Source organism: Rhinolophus hipposideros (assembly GCF_964194185.1).
Source record: "Rhinolophus hipposideros genome assembly, chromosome: 10".
NCBI classification, from domain to species: Eukaryota; Metazoa; Chordata; class Mammalia; order Chiroptera; family Rhinolophidae; genus Rhinolophus; species Rhinolophus hipposideros.
In genome coordinates this window covers 38,916,526-38,935,910 of record NC_138056.1, presented here as the reverse complement: position 1 = coordinate 38,935,910, position 19,385 = coordinate 38,916,526, and positions in this window count along the sequence as shown.

Sequence of the window (19,385 nt, the reverse complement as noted above, 5' to 3'; positions counted from 1 at the left end):
TGTAGCAAAGATGTTAGAAATGAAAGAGATGGCAAGGATGTAAAAAAACAGGGACTTTGTTGGTAGAAATGTACGTTAGTATAGCCATTGTTTGGAAAGTAAATCAATGAAACCTTTTTGGAATAAGCTGGTCCCTATAAGGTGTAGGCAGAGATCATTTTTTACTCTTCCTCGTGCCTCCTCTGCAATCTGCTCTGCCACACAGTTCTTTCTCTGCTCACAGTAGCTTCAAACACTATGAAATATCAACAATGAGCTTAATGCTATAGACTGACTTGTGTCCCCCCCAAAACTCATACGTGGAAACCCTAACCCCCAAGGTGACTGTCTCTAGAAATAGGGTCTTCAGGAGGTAATTAAAGTTCAGTAAGGCATGAGGGCAGGGTCCTAATCCAATAGGACTGTGGCCCTAGAACTTTTAATACATTTCCTTATTGTGAGAGTATATAGGAGAACACTTTAAATGATTTGTAATTAAAAGGTATTTTTTAATCAGGACAGAATGCTAAAATCTGTGAAGGAAAAAATTGGCATAATTGATTATGTATATTTAATACTCCAAATAATTATCTTTATCAAACAAAGTGAAAAATGGATGCAGTGCAAGGGGAGAAAATATTTGCAAGGTATATAAGTGATCAATGGACTATTATCCATAACCCTAAGGAGATCCAAAAATCACTAAGAAAAGAAAAATCTCCAGTAGAAAAATGAACAAAGGACATAAAAAGGTAATTCACACAAGAAAAATTGTGCTAAAATGGTAAACATAAGGTGATCAGCCTCTTTGGTAATCTGGAAAATAAACACAAAAACAACTTATCAAGTTGGCAAAAAATTAAGTAATGATAACAATATCCATTTTGATGAGGAAGCAAGTATTGATGGAAATGTAAATTGATATCATCTTGTTGGAAGACAATCTGCCAGCATTTACCCAAGTTTTAAAGGGGCTTGTATTTGAAAGGGCTTATGCACACTAAGTTATCTAATCTGAAAAAACACAATGTTCTACAGAAATGTATAATAGTGGTCATTGCAAAAAAAAAAAAAAGAAAGAAAGGAAGGAAGGAAGGAAGGAAGGAAGGAAGGAAGGAAGGAAGGAAGAAAGGAAAGAAGATAATCAAGAGCTAGATGATAGAAGACTAAAAGGATATGCACAAAAGTATTAGCAGTGGTTATTGTTACTTCTATTTAATTCTGTATTGTTTGAACTTTTTACATGAGAAGGTATTCATGAACTAGTTGTTCATCTTTTAAGTTGAGTTTTCCTTTTAATCTTTATTACCTTAAAATCTTTCTTGTTTTCTTTTTGTTTGCCTTTGCCTGACATATCCCTACCCCATCCTTTATTTTCAACGTTCTAATATCATTTTAAGTTATCTTTTGTAAGCAATCATTGAATTGCTTTGTTGTTTTTACTCCAACCTGAGTCTTTGCATATTTTTAAAGGTGTTTCAAAGTGTTGACATTTGTTGACATGGCTGTTATGCCTGGTGTCACTTCTGTCATCTTGCTTTATGTCTTACTTCTTCTTGTTTACTTTCTTTTCTTTCTTTGTCTTTTGCTATATGGATAGTATTTTATTTGCTTTATCTTCTTCAATGATTTGGAAACTAGACTTCTTACTTTAAATTCTATGAGTGATCACTAAATTATGAAGCAATTCTTAAATTCAAATGTATCAGGCAGGATTTAGTCAGGAAAGTGACTGTCAGGTTATTCCAGGAATGAAAGATTTGATACAAGAACTAGGGGCTGGCACAGCTTTGGAAGGGCAGGGCTATGATGGTCAGGGAATCTGCCACCAAGATCTGAGCGAGAAGGTCTGAAGCTATCGATTCTTGGGACCCCGTAGGAAAACCCTGTAAAATCGCAGAACTGCCCACTTTTGTGGTCACAACTGTCTCAGAAGAACAATGACTTCTCCTTCCAGTCTTCTCAAGAGTGTCTCTCCCAGGCAAAATCTAACCAGAGCCATACAGGGAAGGCTATTCTAGGAAAGGTAGTTCGTGGCTTCTCTGCAGCCATGCAGAATGATAGCAAGTTGATAATAGACAACCAGAAGAGTATATTTATTGTTTTCTTAAAAAGTAAACATTAACTTTTTATTCCTCTTTGTGTGGAATGAGGAATCAAGTGTGCTTCCTTAGCTACTCGTACTTTTCCCATTTCCAGTAATTTTAAATGAACAATTTAAAAATAATTATCCATTTCAGATTTTTATATTCAAGTTCCTACCAGCACATACATAGTGTGTGTGTGTGTGTGTGTGTGTGTGTGTGTGTGTGTGTGTGTAACTGGTTTTAATATTTATTTCCAGTTTCCTCCTACTTCTCCCAAGCTCTTACTTTGGACTCATTTTATTCTCAGGGGAACCTTGAGGAGGAGTGAATGAGAACATTTTCTTAGTTCTTGCATTTCTGAGATATCTTTCTGTTAAGTCACCCAGATAACAATTCTCCTGAATTTATAGGTAATAACCTCATCTCTACATTTCTTCATCACCACTTGGCGCTCATTATTATGTAGGGACGGCCTAAGGAAGGCCAATCTTTTGTTTTCTTTTTTGTCAATAGCCACTTTTTTTGATTAGATAATTCTTTCTGTGGAATGTTTTTTAATTGCCAATATTTTTGTAGCTGTTGATTTTTGGATAAAATACATTGAATACACACTCAATTAGATTGTTGATTTTGTTTGTAAAGTCAAGAATATTTTCATTTATTATTGCTTCAGCTTTCCTTCTTCAATAATATTAAGAAGATAGATCCTGGGATCTGTTTTTCATCCTACTTATTTTTATCTCTCATTTACATGTCTTTTCTTTATTTTTCTATTTTCTAGTATAATTTCTTCAGTTTATCGTCTCATAAATACATTTTTCATACAATGTCATGTTGTATTATTTTTCTACACCCAAAATGGATGGCAATGTATACTGCATTTTAAATTCCATGAAGTCACTTCTAATGTGACCAGTTGTATTTTCAACAAGAATTGTTCCTATTTCATGGGAGAATTTCAATAATAATTACTGAAAACACAAGGCAAATAGTTTCTAAAAATATTTTGATTTTACACAAAAAAAAGTCTACACCAGAGGAAGAAAATCTAAATTTTACTCTAGAATATTGGGCCATTTTTCTCTTTCTCTTGTGTTAAAGTTGATTTTTATAAGCCTAGGTTAATTTTTCTCTCTATAACCATCCTTTTAGAGTGAGATATATTCAGGACAAGGCTGAAACTTAAATATAATTAACCAAGCTCCAGGCTGGGAAGAGAGAGGATAGTAGGTTTTCTGTTCAGTGAATAAGCAGGTACCATATACGTGGTGTGATCAAGCAATATGTTGAATGTTTAAATAAAAAACATAATTATTACAGGAAAAGACTTATTGCATTAATCTTCCTCAAAATACTCCCCCTCTCTTCAAACATATTTATCCCATCGTTCTTGCCACTTTCTGAAGTCCTCTTTCATGAGTGTCTTTACTTCATCCTCCATCATGAAAATGCTCCGTGTCACACATGGCTTCTGGTGTGGTAACCTCTGTCAAATAAAAACATTACAGTGTGTCCTCAACCACCTTATTCACCGGATCTGGCACCGTGCAACTTCTGGCTCTTCCCCAAAGTCAAAAGGACCATGAAAAGTAAACATTTTGAATTAATTCAGGACATCGAGGCAGCCATGACAGTGCAACTGAAGGCATTCCGAGAAGAGGACTTCCAGAACTGCTTCAGAAAGTGGCAAGAACGATGGGATAAGTGTGTTTGAAGCGAGGGGGAGTATTTGGAGGGGGATTAATGGTCGTGTGTCTTTTACTGTAATAAATATTTATTTATTTATTTAAACATTCACTATTTGATCATACCTCATAGGAATCATATTTGTACCTTTGACCTACTTTGAAGACTTCTCAGACTCTGTTTAAGACAGATTCTTAGAGGAAAGTCTCTCTAGGAAGCACATAATCCATTAAATGTTCACAAATCAAATGGTGGTTTCTGTCCTAGAGTAGAAATTAAAATATGTGGAGTGACTAGAGCTGGAAATCTGTGACATACAGTGCAGTGAGGCATCACGGTTAGAGCTCAGTGTCGACTGCTGAGAGAGGCCGAATGTCAATTCTGACCCATTGTTAAGGACATGACTTCATTTGCTCCAGAATCTGGAGAATGCACATATCTTGCTCATATACTTCAAGGACAGGTTGGCATAGATAGTGTCTACATTCGTGGGTCAAATATGAAAAATATGTGACTACCCTGGAAGAAATGGATGACCATTTTTATTCACTCTCCTAAAGATATCCAAAAAAGACAAATAGGATGAAAGACAAAAGTGAAATCATTTCCAGGCAGAAACTGAGCCAAGAAAGGGGCCCAGGTCCTCCCCGTTACCCAGAGCACCCTTCAGCTTGGCATCCTGTCCCTTGAATCAGAGTTATTGTCTAGCTCTAATGCAAACACTGGCTCCATTGTGATTCTGCAGAGAGGCAGCCCCACTTGCACTGCTTTCCACCCGCCTGGGGCTTCTGTGGGCTTAACTCACTGAGCTGTGACTCCGGCAGCTGGCCCCGAGGGACTCTATCCAAGGTGGTGCCTTGAGATCTGTGCTGATTTATTGCACAAGAAATGCCAGGTAAATCCCTTTGCTGTCCCATGGGAAATGTCAAGTCAGGGGTAAAGTTTGGGTGCTCCCTGATTGATTCCAGGGGGTTGGGTCAGAAGGGATGGTGGCCAGAACCTGCATGCTTATTTATATCTGCTTCTGAGAATATTTGGATGGACCTTAGACTACCTGGAAAGTTCTAGAAAAGTTCTAGATTCTCCAGTGTCCTAAAGTGTTTTCATGAAGTCTAGAGAATGGAGCAGTACAGTTTGAAGCAGATGAGAGTCACAGGGTGGTTTAGTGCAATGCTTCTTAAACTCACTGTGCATTGCACTTATCTGTGGAGTTAATAAACATGCAGATTCCTAAGCCACACTCCCTGGGCTTCTTATGCATAGGTCTGCAGTCAGGACTAAGAATATGCGTTTTTGATGAGCATTCTCAACTGATTCCAATGCACGAGTTTCACCCCACAAATTCCACTTAGAAAAACCCTGATTTATGGGGACGTTGGCACAGTAAGCACTGCATCAATCTGTTGTAATGAATGTCAGGACCAAGAATGGGTTCCTCGGGGACTACAGAACGTAGACGATGTACATCCCCTCCCATTGGGAGGTTGAGTACTGCCTTGCTCCTAACCAGACTCCAGCAAACAGGGTTCCTGCAGATTCCAATTATATGCACGGCTCTTGGGTGAAGCTATCCCAAAGGTCAAGGACAGTAGTAAATAAGGGAAGAAACCTTCCTTCTGTCAGGCTCAGAGTGATAAGCTCAACTGGGAAATCCCAGTGATAGAGAGGAACAGAGTACTGCGACATTAATCCATGACTGTGTGTCCACACCCCCACTCAGGGAAACCACCCCACGCACATCCCCTGATTTCCAGGCGGCCATATTGAGTACTATAAGAAGGTATATCCCTAGCCACTGCTGATTAGACCAAAGATGGGCACCTGAACCCAAGGCAGACAATTCTCAGGTGAAATAGGTCCTGAACTGGCATGAAAAGATTAATCAGGCCAATCAGATTACCTCTCCTGGAAATTTGAACTGGGAAATAATGAGAGCCCAAACCAATTATCAGTTCCTCATAGTTTATCAAAAGGTCATGTCATAGCAAGAAAGGCGGGGAAAGTTATGATGTAGACAAAGGATGCTGGTCAGTGGGGAGAAGAAAGCAAAGCAGATACGCAGAGAGAAACAGAATTTTAAGAAAATTTGAGAAATGAGAAAAATGAGAAACCTGGTTAAGAGCACCAGGTAAAAGCAGATTATAAATGTTCTTCAGCTCAAAGAACGTGTAACCTTACTTGAGGAATCGTGAAATATCCATAGACAATGAGATGGGACTAACATTAGATTGCACGTTTATGTGCCACCCCCCCGCCCGCCCTAATTGTGATGCTATTAGGAGGTAGGACCTTTGGGGTGATTAGGTCATGAGTGGAGGGGCCTCATGTATGGGATTTATGCCCACAGAAAAGAGGCCTCAGACAGCAACCTTACCACCCATGTGAGGACATAGCAAAAAGATAGCTGTCTATGAACCAGAAAGCAAGCCCTCACCAGACGCTGAATCTGCCAGCTCCTTGATCTTGCCTTCAGAACTGTGAGAAAGACATTTCTGCTATTTATAAGCCACTCAATCTGCAGTACTTTGTTATAACAGCCCAGATGACCTAAGGCAAACATTTAACAAGCTCTTATTGCATGCAAGATACCTGCTAAGGGTTTAGTGTATTGTATTCTTTCTCAAGAATACACTCACAAGAGCACTAAAATATACACATTACTGTGCTTGCTTGCCTATTCTATCATCCTTACTATAGAGATAAGGAAAATTGATGGATTGTCTAGCTCTGCACTGTCCAATATGGTAGCCACTCGTCACATGTGGCTCTTTAAGCACTTAAAATGTAGCTAGTCCTGCCCTCCATGAGCGTAGACTCTAAAAAAGGGCAGTACACACATGTTTATAAAAATAAGTTTTTGTGGGATATTGGAGCCAGAGGATAGGTATTTGAAGTTCAACATTGCAGAGGTTATTGAGGAGACGCATAGGAACTTCATATTGCTTGGAACTAGGGCCTTCTCAGCCCCCGCCTGCTAGTTAAGATCTCTCTGCTGGTTACAGCAGGTCCAGGCTTTCAGACTTGGCCTTTGAGAGGTTTGCTCCACCAGTTGGATATCTTAAGGACGCTTTCTTCCTCACCAAAGCCTGATGAGGAGGGAGGCAGCCACTCCAGTGATCTCTCCTGGCTCCACTTTCCACAGGTCTAACAGCTGTTCCCAGCAACAACACAACCAGAGGGAAAACATGTTGCAAATATGGGGAAATAACCCAGAAAAATGGACTCTTAAATAAAAGGTTTTACTCTCCACTGGGCCAGACTTCCTGATATCTCCCAAAATGTAGTAAATAAGAGCATGTGGGAGTTTTTAACCTCCACTTTGATTTCCAAGGATAATGGGGAACCTCCCCTCCTCCCTTCTGATTCCATGGTCCTCTGGCCCATTTCTTCCCATCATGGTTTCTGACATCCAGGCAGGACAATTGGGGCCTCTTTGTCTCAAGTTGGTCATTTGCATCTCTGTGGCCTTCATGCCTGGGTGACACCCACTTGATTAGGCATTTGCTCCTTGTGGGCTCAGAGTCCCTCATTTACATTTCCCCACAATAGTGAATGGTTTACAGGCTGTGAAATACAGTTGCTAAACAGCTAGTAACTGAGCCAATAAAGCCAGCCCTTTAAGGTTTGGACTTGAGCATCTCTGAGAGCTCTAAACCCATAGGCGTCAATAGGCAGCGGCACTATGGGCCACCAGTGAAAGCAGAGGCAGAGTGAGAAAACTAACAGAAACTCCATCTTGCCTCAGGCCAACATTTTGGCTGGCCGCTTATCCCCAAGTCTTCATTAGTAACCTAGGGAGGAAGGATTCAGTTGTTAAAACTAATCCCACATTGCATAAGATAAAAATCACACGTGGTCACAATTATCCTTCAACATCTTTTAATGCCTGTAAAGAAAGCAGACACTGTTGGGTGTTTACAACCCCGGGGAATAAAATTCTTATAACCATTAGAAACTTAAGACTGTTGAATTACAAGTGAAAGGGAGGAACAAAAGTAAAGTCTCTGCGTGTAGATGTCTGTTTTCAAAGTACATTACCTTTAAGATAACTGTGAAATCCCCAGCCACACTTATTATTCTTTACAGATCTCTAGTAGGGAATGAGGGACAAGTAAAGAATAACAATAACAAGTCAACACTCATGACAGTGAGGCAACTATTCTATCTTACATGTATTAGCTCATACACTCTACTATGTTAGGAATCATTATCCCTATTTTACAGAAGAAGAAACTGAGGCATACAGAGGTTGTGGAAATTATCTGAGATTTCTTACCAGAATGTGACAATGCTCTCAAGAGGAGGTGGTAAATGAATTACATGTGAAAGAAATGTAGGATTTCAATAAATGGAACTAAGAGATAGATGGGGAAGGAAATGTGGGGTGGAAGGCACTACGTGAGCAATAGAATAGGGAATGGAAAATATAGGGCAGTATGGGGAATGTTCTTTTGTGGCTGAGAGTGAGATCTGGCCTAGGAATCTAAGGCTAGATAACAAAGTGTAATGATTAATTTTATGTGTCGACTTGGCTAGGCCATGGGTACCCAGATATTTGGTCAAATATTATTCTGGTGTTTCTGTGAGAGTATTTTTTGGATGAAATTAATATTTACATCAGTGAACATTGAGTAAAGCAGATGGCCCTCCTTAAAGTGATTGGGCCTCATCCAATCAGCTGAAGGCCTGAATAGAACAGAAAGACCGGCCTCCCCCAAGCAAAAGAGCCTGCCTTCAGACTTCATCTGCAATATTGTCTCTCCCTTGTTCCAACCGGTCGGCCTTCAGACCACAATTGCAGCATCAGCTCTCCTGGATCTTCAGCTGCCAACCCACCTGGGATATTGGATTTGCCAGCCTCCATAATTGCCAAGTCCTTATCATAAATCAATTTTTTTATATATGCACATCCTTTTGGTTTTGCTTTTTCAGAGCCAAAGCACGGACGAGTCGTAGAACTTGAGATCTAGAAGGAACCCTTAATCCACCTCCCTCAACAACAGAAGAAAAAGAAGACCACATCTTAGAGAGTTTCAGTGGCTTGTAAAGTCCACGCAGCCAGTATATAGCACAGATGTGGATGAGCTCTTGGCTCAGAACTTCCCACTCAGTTTCTTTTTCACTGCAGCATGCTATCTCCTTTGAGTCACACACAGGATACAGGTGTGTGTGTGGCGGGGGGGGGGGGGCGCGGCGGGGGGTGTTGGTGAGGGGACAGAGCTCTCCTGTGTGTTGCCCAACTACATTCTTTGCTTTCCTTCTCCAAACACAGTATACTATTGGAATTGGCTCCAAACAGCTGGTAGTGGCTGCCATGACACTTGCCCATTTGTCACTATCCTTTGCTGTCAAGCATCTTACAGGTAGGCTGTTCTCAAGAGCAGGCCAGGAGCCAAGTGCAGCAAGTGGGCCCCATTCTTCTCAGCTCGACCAGTATTGACTGCTTCCTCTCCTGGCATGATTTTAGGATTTCCAATTCTCCTCCCTACTGCATTTCCTGTTTAAAGTAACTTTTTTCCTAGGTCAATTCAGTTATTCTCTGATTCAAGCAAAACTAGAGAGGCAGAGAAAAAATGAACACTGGTCTGCTGTTCACATTACAGAGACACCAAATGATGACCTAACCTATAACTCCCCCACTCAGCCCCTGTCTCACAACCCTGAGTGTTTGAGTGTTTTGCCTGCATTTTTCAAAGATTCCCTAAGCTCAAATTCACACCTCCTTGATGGAAAAGACAGGTGTAGGCAACATTGTGGCTGTTGTATATTGACCACCCTGGACAAAATTATGAGAAACCTGCACTGTCTACCTTACACTTCCAACCTATTTTTCTTCCTGGATGCAAATCCTTTGCCCCAAACAGGTCTCTTGGTTGTTCCCTGAACATGCCTTGTGTTTTTCCACCTCAAAACATTTGCCCCCACCACCTGGCCCAATGGAATGTCCTGCCCACTTCTTTCCACCTAGCCAGATCAGATTCATTTCACCATTATTCAACACCAACTGCAGGTCAGCACTGGGCCAGCACTTTCACACGTGTTATCTCATGCTGCAAGGCCCAGCATAAATTTCCTCTTATCTGTGAAGCCTGTAGGGCTATCCCAACTGGAAGTGACCACTTCCCACTTTCTCTTAAACTTATTGCCTGTACTACTCATTTGGCACTTAATACATCCTAGTACTTTATAATTAATCATTCACTCGTTCATTTATTCAAACAAGTATTTACTGAGTGACTATTATTTTCTGGACACTGTGGTAGGTGCTGGATAGATACGGAGATGAAGAAGAATGTTGGTTGTCCCCATGAAATTCAGTCTAGTGATAAAAACCAACACGTAAGGAGATGGTGGTCATACAATATGACGAGTGCGGGTCTGAGAAGGGTTCCTGTGTGATCTCTGCTCAGGTTGAGTCTTGGTGAATGAGTTGAAGTTGGCCAGGTGAAGGTGGGAAGAGAGCATGTTTTCAAGAAGGACAAAAGAATAGGGGCCCAGAGCTGAGGAGCAGCCAAGTATGTGGAAGGAAATTGCAAGCAGCCACTTCTTGCTGGAGCAGAGAATGTTGCTAAAGTATGGAATGTGCAAGATATAATGGGAGGGCCTGGAACATCAGGCTTAGAATTTTAGATTCACCCTGAGTGTTGGTGGTGTGCCATTGAGGGTTGTAAGCAAGGGATAGACCCAAGATTTGTTGTTTGAGATCACTCTGGCTACAATGTGAAAAATGGATCAAACCAGGAAGAGATTTGAGGCAGGAAGCTATAAGAAGGCTGTGCAGGAACCCAAGGCAAGAGATAAGAGAGCGGTGCTGTCTGTCCCCGGAATGAGGGGACCAGATTGGAGAAATAGTCAGGTGATACTTAGAGCACGGAGTGGGAGCCAGGCAAGGATGAGTTCACATTTTCACTTCGCCAGCTGCCAATTGTGTGATCTTAAGCAAGTAATTTATACTCTCTTAGTCTCATCTCCTTTGTCTATAAAACGAGGAAAATATTACCCATTGGGTCAACTTCAGTAGTATGTAAAATAGTGAATGGAAATCCCTAGGCATCTACCTAGGACCCCGGGAGCAATTAGTTGTTATTAATGTTGGAAAAGACACTGATTCCTGTCTGTTTTCCTCAGGAATCTGTGAGATCCCTGAAAGCAGAGACTGGCATACTCATATTTTACCCTCATTTTCTACCACACAGTAGACGATCAATCAGTGTTTGCTGAATGAATTTATATATCATCCCTTACAATTCAGAGCCAAGCAGATTCTTTAATTTCAAATTTATTGCCGAACCCTGAAAGAGCAAAGCCAGGATACAAATTTGACTAAGATCAAAGGAACCGAGATTATTCTAATACAAAGTAGAACATTGAGTTCTCTGAAGCTTGCGCCTCTATGTTCTTCCCATCTTTTCTCAACTCTCCTCTGCTTCCCTCTCCTCTCCTCTTTATGTCTCTTCTCATTACGTTCTACACCTTGGTCCCAGGCAATCTCATCCACTCACATGACTTACAACTATATGCTGATGGTTCTCCAAATGTATGTCTCCAGTCACGACCTCTCTTCTGAACTCAAGATCAGTAGACCCAACTGCCTACTTGACACCTCTACTTTCAACATCACCATGTTTCCCCGAAAATAAGACCTAGCCGGACCATTAGCTCTAACGTGTCTTTTGGAGCAAAAACTAATATAAGACCCAATCTTATTTTAACATAATACCCAATCTTATATAATACAAGACCAGGTCTTATATTACTTTTTGCTCCAAAAGACGCATTAGAGCTGATGGTCCCGCTAGGTCTTATTTTCGGAGAAACACGGTAGATGTAAAATTCCTCTTCTGCTGTAACTTGCTATTTTTCTAACATGGCTCTTCTCATTGGGTTGCACCGTCTTCCAGTCAGATGTCCAAGCCATTAATCTGGGAGTAATCTTTAACACCTCCCTCTCCCTCAGTCTCCACATCCAAAACAGATCTAGGATCTCTCCTCTTCTCACCATCCCTTCTGTTACCACCATCTCTCCCATGGAGAAGGTACAATCTCTTCTTGGTAGCCAAGAAGAGATTGTACTTGTACTCTTGCTTCTGTTTTTAGATAACAGCCAGAGGACTATTTAAAATTAAATATCAGACCACATTACTTATTTGTTTAAGAGCCTTTAATGGCTTCTATTGCACTCGAGAAATTTTTCAAAGTGTTTATCATGACCTTCCCAGTTGTCCATGATTGAACTTCCTACCATCCTCACTTACTCTAATTCCATTCTGTGCTTTCTCACCAGTCTCCTTTCAATTCTTCAAACACCGCATTATTCTCTGGCCTTGTGGCCTACTGTTTTTTATGAAAGGCTCTTATCCCCACTCTTCACTTAGGTAACAGACAACCCCAACTGATCCATCAAGTCTCAGTTTAAATGTTTATTCCTCAGAAGGGTCTTTCTTGGTTTCCCCTTCTAAACTAGAGCTGTAATTCATTCCCCTAAAGCACTTATCACAATTTGCAAATATGTACTTATTTGTGTGACTATTTGTTTGACACCCATCACCCCATCTCCACCCCAACACACAAACACACAGATGCTCTGGTATCCATGCCTGCATTTCTGAGACCCAGCACAGAGCTTGGTGCATAAAACACATAGATTCATATAGAATTAATGTGGTAAAAGCAGCAAGAAAGAGACAAACCTGTGGCTGGGAGAGTTCAAAACAGGAGACATGACCTCTGAATAGTGGTGCAGAGAAGTCTCCTAGGAAGAAAGGGCATTTACTGGAAGCTTTGAAAAATGCATGGGATGGAACCAGCCACAGTGAGTGAGACTAAAGGAGTGCATGGAAGGAAGGGCTTCCCAGGTATATGGACTACCTGTTTGGAGAAACCCAGGTGGTATTTGAGCAATGATGAGTCATCGGGATGCCTGGAACATAGAGCTTGGGAAGGAGAGGAGGTGTAGAAAGAGAATGACAAAAGCTGTCTATCTTTGGGACCTGTAGGGACGGAGTCCCAGAGAGAAGTTTCCAGGCTCTTGACCTCATGTGGAAAGGTGCTAGCTCGGGTAGTAGATGGCCATCAGCTGTGATCAGATGGCCGTCAGCTGTAACCAGTTAGCCATTAGCCACTAATATAACTACCGTGGCTACGCTCGCAGGCGCAGATTTGTGGCTAGCAAGTGCTGTTACAAGCGGATTGTAGATTGCGGACCTTGTTGATCCTACTTCCTGTGTCTCGCCAGGCTGCCAGTGAGACTTGGGTGTAGGAAGACCCCTCTTTCGGGTACTGGTGGATGTTTGCTTTTGTGTCTCAACCAGCCGCCATCGAGAATATAGCGGTATGACTCCCCTATCCATGGCTCCGTTGTTGTTCCTTTTTGGCCTCACCATATTCTGTGTTCTTATGTGGGGAGCGGGTGCTGAGACCATGCATTACAGGACCTATTCTCATATCTCCAGGAGGTACTGATGGGTGGCCAAGAGGCTTCTCCTGGACAAGGTGACCCTTCTCTTCCTGGAGTTCAGGTACCTGAGATATTTCACAAACATTTGTTTCCCTTAATTAGCTCTCACTCAGGAGGTAGGGGGCAATAGGGCCCAACACTTTTCAGCCCCTGCTGCGTCCCGCCCCACCACAGCCCCAGACACCCGGCTGGTAGGCTTCAGCCAATTCTTAGTTGCGATGGAAATGGAATGTTGCTTATTCTGTGATGTCAACTGTTTAATTCTACATTAGGAAACCTGAAACGTTGGACAATTTATAGGGGAAAAAGTTAGGACAGAATTCAAACAATTCTTCTACAGGCATTTGACTCATGTTTGTATTATGTCCAGGTGTAGGCCCTCTTAACTCACCATTGAGTCCTCTAAAAAACATTCTTTCAGCTACACACATGACTTTCTGACCTTGTTGAAAACACATGCTTGCCTCTTCTATTCAATAGATTCGTTTTAAAAGAACATTTATTATGTGCTTTAGCAATCATCCTGTTAGGTGCTTTCCATGAGTTACCTCATTTAGTCCTCGTATTCACCCCACCAGGGAAGCACAGATTTCGCTTCTAGATAAGGAAACCAAGCTCAGAGAGATTAAGTAACTTGCCCAAAGTCACAGAGCTTGTAAGCGTGAAGCTTGCATTGAAACGGAGGTCGGTCTGGCCTAAGTCCTGTGCTCTCAGCTATTATGCTATATGGTTTTTCAAAGACAAGGCATATTGACTGGGTTTTGGGAAACAATCAAGATTACTTTTTAAATAATGCTTTTACTTTAAAATAATAACAGATTCACAGGAAATTGGAAAAAATATGTACCCTTGCATAGCTGTAGTACAATAGCAAATCCAGGGACTTGACATTTGTACAATTCAGAGTTTATTCAGATTTATCAGGATGGTTTTTTAAATTAAATAAAGTTTCCAGGGGGAAAAAGCAAAGCCAACCCAAAACAACTTTCTGAAAGTTCCTTTGGAGCCCGTTCTCCAGTGGACCCTGGAATGGCTCGCTGAAGTCGCTGAGGTCCCGGGCTCCTTGAACAATGGGGCTGAAGAAGGGATGAATCAATATACACAGAGAGATCCATTTCTGCTGTATGGGCCCCAAGGAAATGCTATATTGCCAAGGGACTGCACTGAATCTGTGCTGCTTTCATATGGAAAGGACTCCAAGCAGGGGAACTTAGAGGAACCTGCTGAGACAGCCTGAGTCTGGTTGTGTGGAGGCCTCTGAAACCCTTGGGGCTGCCTAAGACCTGGCTCAGCCAAGACGCCTCTTTACCCCTATTGTCTGTCTCCTGGCAGCTGATGATCAGTGATAAGCATGAGAGATAAAACAGGTTTGAGGCTGTGAACCTGCCTGAATCGCTGGCAGCCAACCAGGCCATTTTTTATCTGGAAAAACTCCCCCCAGGACAGCCCAAAAGAGTGTTTGGGAACCTGACTGAGGGAACAATGGCGGGAAATGGAGGCCCGAGCTTGGGCGTTAGGGCCCTGCCACCCACACTCCTTTGTACTGTTATTCCTGGCGAAAAGACTGATTTGCTTTGGTTCAGACAGACTCTGTGGGAAGAGGTGCAAATGAGGCTTGGAAATTAAAAGGAAGTAGTCTGATGACAAAGGAAGTGTTGGGAGATTGTTTTCCAAGATTGAGAGATTTCATTATAAATGACTCTGAGAACTGCCTCCCTACATATATATATGTATATACACACACACACACATACACACACACACACACACACACACACACGGTGACTGTCATTCTACTAACTGATGTTGAAGCCACTTGGAAGTTAATTTCCTTGTCAAACTATTTCACTTCTGAATTTTAGAAACCCTGGAACAAATGAGAAGTCAGACCTTACATTACGCAGGCAAATGCCCATCTTCCTTTGGTGTGGCCATAAGGGCTATTGGGCTCTGGCCCCTGCCCATCTCTCCAGGTAAATCTGATTACTCGTCTTTAACCAAGTGACAGCAGGAAATCTGGTTAGACGGATATGGTGTGTTCTTAGTAGACTCACATTGATTTCTAGAGATGACTGATTGTTTTACCAAATGCTTAAAAGCTCTCTGTTATGGTTGTGTTCCCCCAAAATTCATGTGTTGGAGTCCTAACCCTAGTACCTTAGAATGTGACCTTATTTGGGAATAGGGTCATTGCTGATGTAATTGGTTAAGATGAGCTCATACTGTAGTAGGATGGGCCCCTGAGCACGTATAACTGGGATCCTTATAAAAAGGAGACATTTTGACGCAGACATGCACACAGGGAGAACATCATGTGAAGATGAAGGCAGAGATAGGGGTGATACTTCTCAAAGAATGCCAAAGGTTGCCAGCAAACCCCCAGATGCTAGGAGAGTGGCATGGTACAGATTCTCCCTCACAGCCCACAGAAGGAACCAATTCTGTTGACACCGTGATCTCAGACTTCCAGCCTCCAGAACTGTGAGACCATACATTCCTGCTGCTTAAGCCAACCAGTTTGTGGCACTTCGTTCCAGCAACCCTAGCAAGCTAATAAACTCTCTTAAAATTTTTGTTTCAGAATCTTTCTCAGAGTTGATTTCAAGGTCACTGAACTATGCTATGTGAAATCCACCTTCTTTCCACTTTTAATGTTGGAATGGCTCTTACCATATTTATTATCCCAACACTTCTTCCATTCTCAATAATGCTTATAAGCAACAAACAAACAAAACTATGAAATGGTTGAAAGTGATTGTGTTTGAACTAGAACCAGTCCCCTCTTTCGGGGTGGGGTGGGGGGGAAGTAGAACTAAAACATACCTGTGCCCAATTCAGGAGATATTTTCTATGGTTCCCACCCTAAACAGATGTGGAAACTGATGGTGGTAAAGTACTACTGAGTTCTCAGGGGCATATTACAACTGCATTGGGCATAAATGGCTAGTTTTCCTGGGATCTCAGGTGCACAGAAAAGAGAAAGTCATACTAGGAACCTTGAGGAACAACTGCTAATGGCAGAAAAACGACCTAAGAAAATGAAAGGAGCAGCATAAATATAATCCACATCCCTGTGGGAGAGAGGGGTCCTTTCACTGTCTCCCACCCAACAGTGCCCTTCAGAAAAAGACGGCCATGTTCCAGTGGGCCTTAGCAGAATCCCTACGGCCCACAGGTCACTGGGCCCCAGTACTTGTCTCCCTGAACATGAGGTCTTGGCCCTTCGGCCCCAGCCCCAGATCCTACTTGCTCTGGAGTGCTGGTTACTGCAGACATAGGTCAGTTAATCTTAAGCTGGCAGCTTGAAACCCATAGTACTTTCTCTCCTGTCTTGAGATCCTCTTGGGACCTCCTCTTGGAATGTAGCTTGGGGGCTTGGGTAATTGGCTACAGCGGAGGGGATGGAAGCCCATTCTCCTTCCTCCTGTTTCCCAGTGTCCCCTCATACCTGACACACAGACTTACTTGGTCTTTGCAAAATCCTCTGCTTTCCCTGCCTACCGGTTAGGGGGTTTGTTACAGGTAGGAGGAGAGAAAGGCATGAGGAGGCTGGGCCTGTATATTCCTCCAAGCAGTGCCAGGTTTAGAAGATCGGAGCTGGGACCTTTGAGGAGCCAGTCAGAACTCTTCTATCCTTAACTGGGCAACCTTTAGTCCTCCCTGCAGCTGCTCTGATTCAGGTTGTCACAGCCTGACCCTCAGCCTGATTCTCTAAAGGGTGCTGGAGGCAGAAGATGGGGAGGAATCAAGACATGGGGAGGATCCAGAGAGTTCCCTGAGGAACCCGGATGCCAGTGCTCACCCAGGTGGAGAACTGAACTCCATAAATGGCATCACCCCTTTGGGCTGCGATTTACTCACTGATCCAACAGGGTCCACCTTGGAAGCCTCCAGAATCCTTTCTCTGTCTGGTTTCCCGGCCCCTTCACCTCCCCCACAATCCCCTGATCTTTTTCTAGCCTCTTCTCTTGTCTAACTCCAGTTCCATCCCAGGAAACTGTGGATCACATGCACAGATTCCTGGGCACCCCCCCCAAGAAGAGGTTTAGGTCTTTCAGATTCTTCAGACTAGAATATTGACAAAATAAACCTTTTTTCTTGCTAATAATAATACTCACTGCCTTTCCTAGCTCTGCTCAGATGACTTGTTATGCCAACAAAATCTATTTGTTTAAACTGACAAGAAAACCCAGGAAAAAGTGAGAAGGGAAGAAGCCCCTGTCCTGCCACAAGCCCCGAGGCTGGCTGCACGCTCCCAAGCACAGAAGAACGGTGCTCTAGACCGGCAGTGGACACAGAGACATACTCTAGTGGCTGCAGCTGGGCCTCCTGGCCAGGAACATGAAGAGTTAAGGAACTGCATCTGGACAAGCACTGTAGCCTGAAATCCAAGCTCCCAGGTCTCTTTCAGAGTCCAGAGCCAGGGATGTGTCTATTGTCAACAAATGCCACCAGCGGACCAATAGCAAGCCAGAGCATGGTTCTGAGATAGGGGCCTCTGGATGTCACCAGGCAACAGACACAAAGGAGGCTGGATCAACCACCCATCGGATGATTACACCTCCCTCCAGCCCCCCTCCCTGCAGCTTACACTCCGGGGCAGCCAGGTGGGAGAGTCACTTGGCCTCCAATTCCCCTAAGATCATATTACGACCAGTCTCTGAATTTGGGGGGAAAGGAGGTGGTGTAGAAAAGGCTTTATTTGGGAACTTCAGTACAATTTACTTTATTGAAAAGATGGACTTATGACAAAGGTGAAGATTTTCAAGTAAAAGGGAAATCTTGCTACAGCAAGACTCATATGCCTTCTTCTGTTCATGGGCATGACCCGAGGATCCCTCACCCTGGCTTTGTGGCTTTCCCTGGTGGGAGGCTTTAACAAATTTACTAACCTGGTCTCCAGGTGAATGTAAGGTGAAACCTAAGGATGTTTGTTTCTCATTCCTACAAAGTACACTCCCTTCATGTCACAGAGCCAGAGGAGCCAGAGGTGGGGGAGCCTTCATTCATGCAAAGCCTTCTTATTTTGAACTAATGGAGAGTGGAAGAAACATTTTTATTTCATCAGACCCTTATTAATTCAACATTTAAAGCAATGGCACAGGCTGAGCTAGGTGCTGGGGTTGCAAAGATGAGTTGGTCATTTTCCTTATCGTTTTCCCCATGTTGTCCAACTTTCTCCAAAGGTTCACCATCTTATCCACCCTCTATGCTGAAGACTCTCAAATCTATACTCCCAGCCCAGCCCATACCTTCCCTCTCCTAGGCATCAGTCCGATATATGAAATAATTTTTATTTTATTTTATTGGGGAATATTGGGGAACAGTATATTTCTCCAGGGCCCATCAGCTCCAAGTCATTGTCCTTCAATCTAGTTGTGGAGGGCGCAGCTCACTGGCCTATGTGGGAATCAAACCTGCAATCCTGTTGTTCAGAGCTCGGGCTCTAACCAACTCAGCCATCCGGCAGCCCTACAGCCCCTATATGAAACAATTTTTAAGTACCTCCTTGATTTTCCACACGGCTACTGAACACCGCATGCCCCACACTCAAGGTTTCATCTCTTTATCACCAAACCTGTTCCACCACATGAGCCCTTTGTCTTTGTGAATGATTCTACCTCCCCCAATATGGGTTGAATTGTGCTCCCTCCCAAATTCATATATCAAAGTCCTCATCCCCTAGTTCCTCATAATGTCACCTTATTTGACTATAGCATTGTTTCTGATGTAATTAATTAAGATGAGGTCATACTGCAATAGAGTAGGCCTATTCCAATGACTTATGTCCTTATACACAGGGAAAATTTATACACAGGGAAAATACACAGACATGACATGGGGAAAATGCCATGTGAAGAGACAGGGAGCAAAGAACTCCTGAGGCTCCCAGAAGCTAAGAGAGGCCTGGAACAGATCCTTCCTAGAGCCTTCAGAAAGCGCATGGTACTGCCACCATTTCAACTGCAGACTTCTGATCTTCAGAACCATGAGATAATCAATGTCTGTTGCTCTAAGCCACCCGGTTTGTGGTGCTTGGTTACAACAGCCCTGGGAAACTGACACAGCTCCAGTAAACATTGTCCAAGAAAGAAGCACAGCCGCTTCCATTGAGTCGTCCCCTCCATCACCACCTGTACCCTCCACCTGTAGCCATGTCCAATAAACCACCAAAC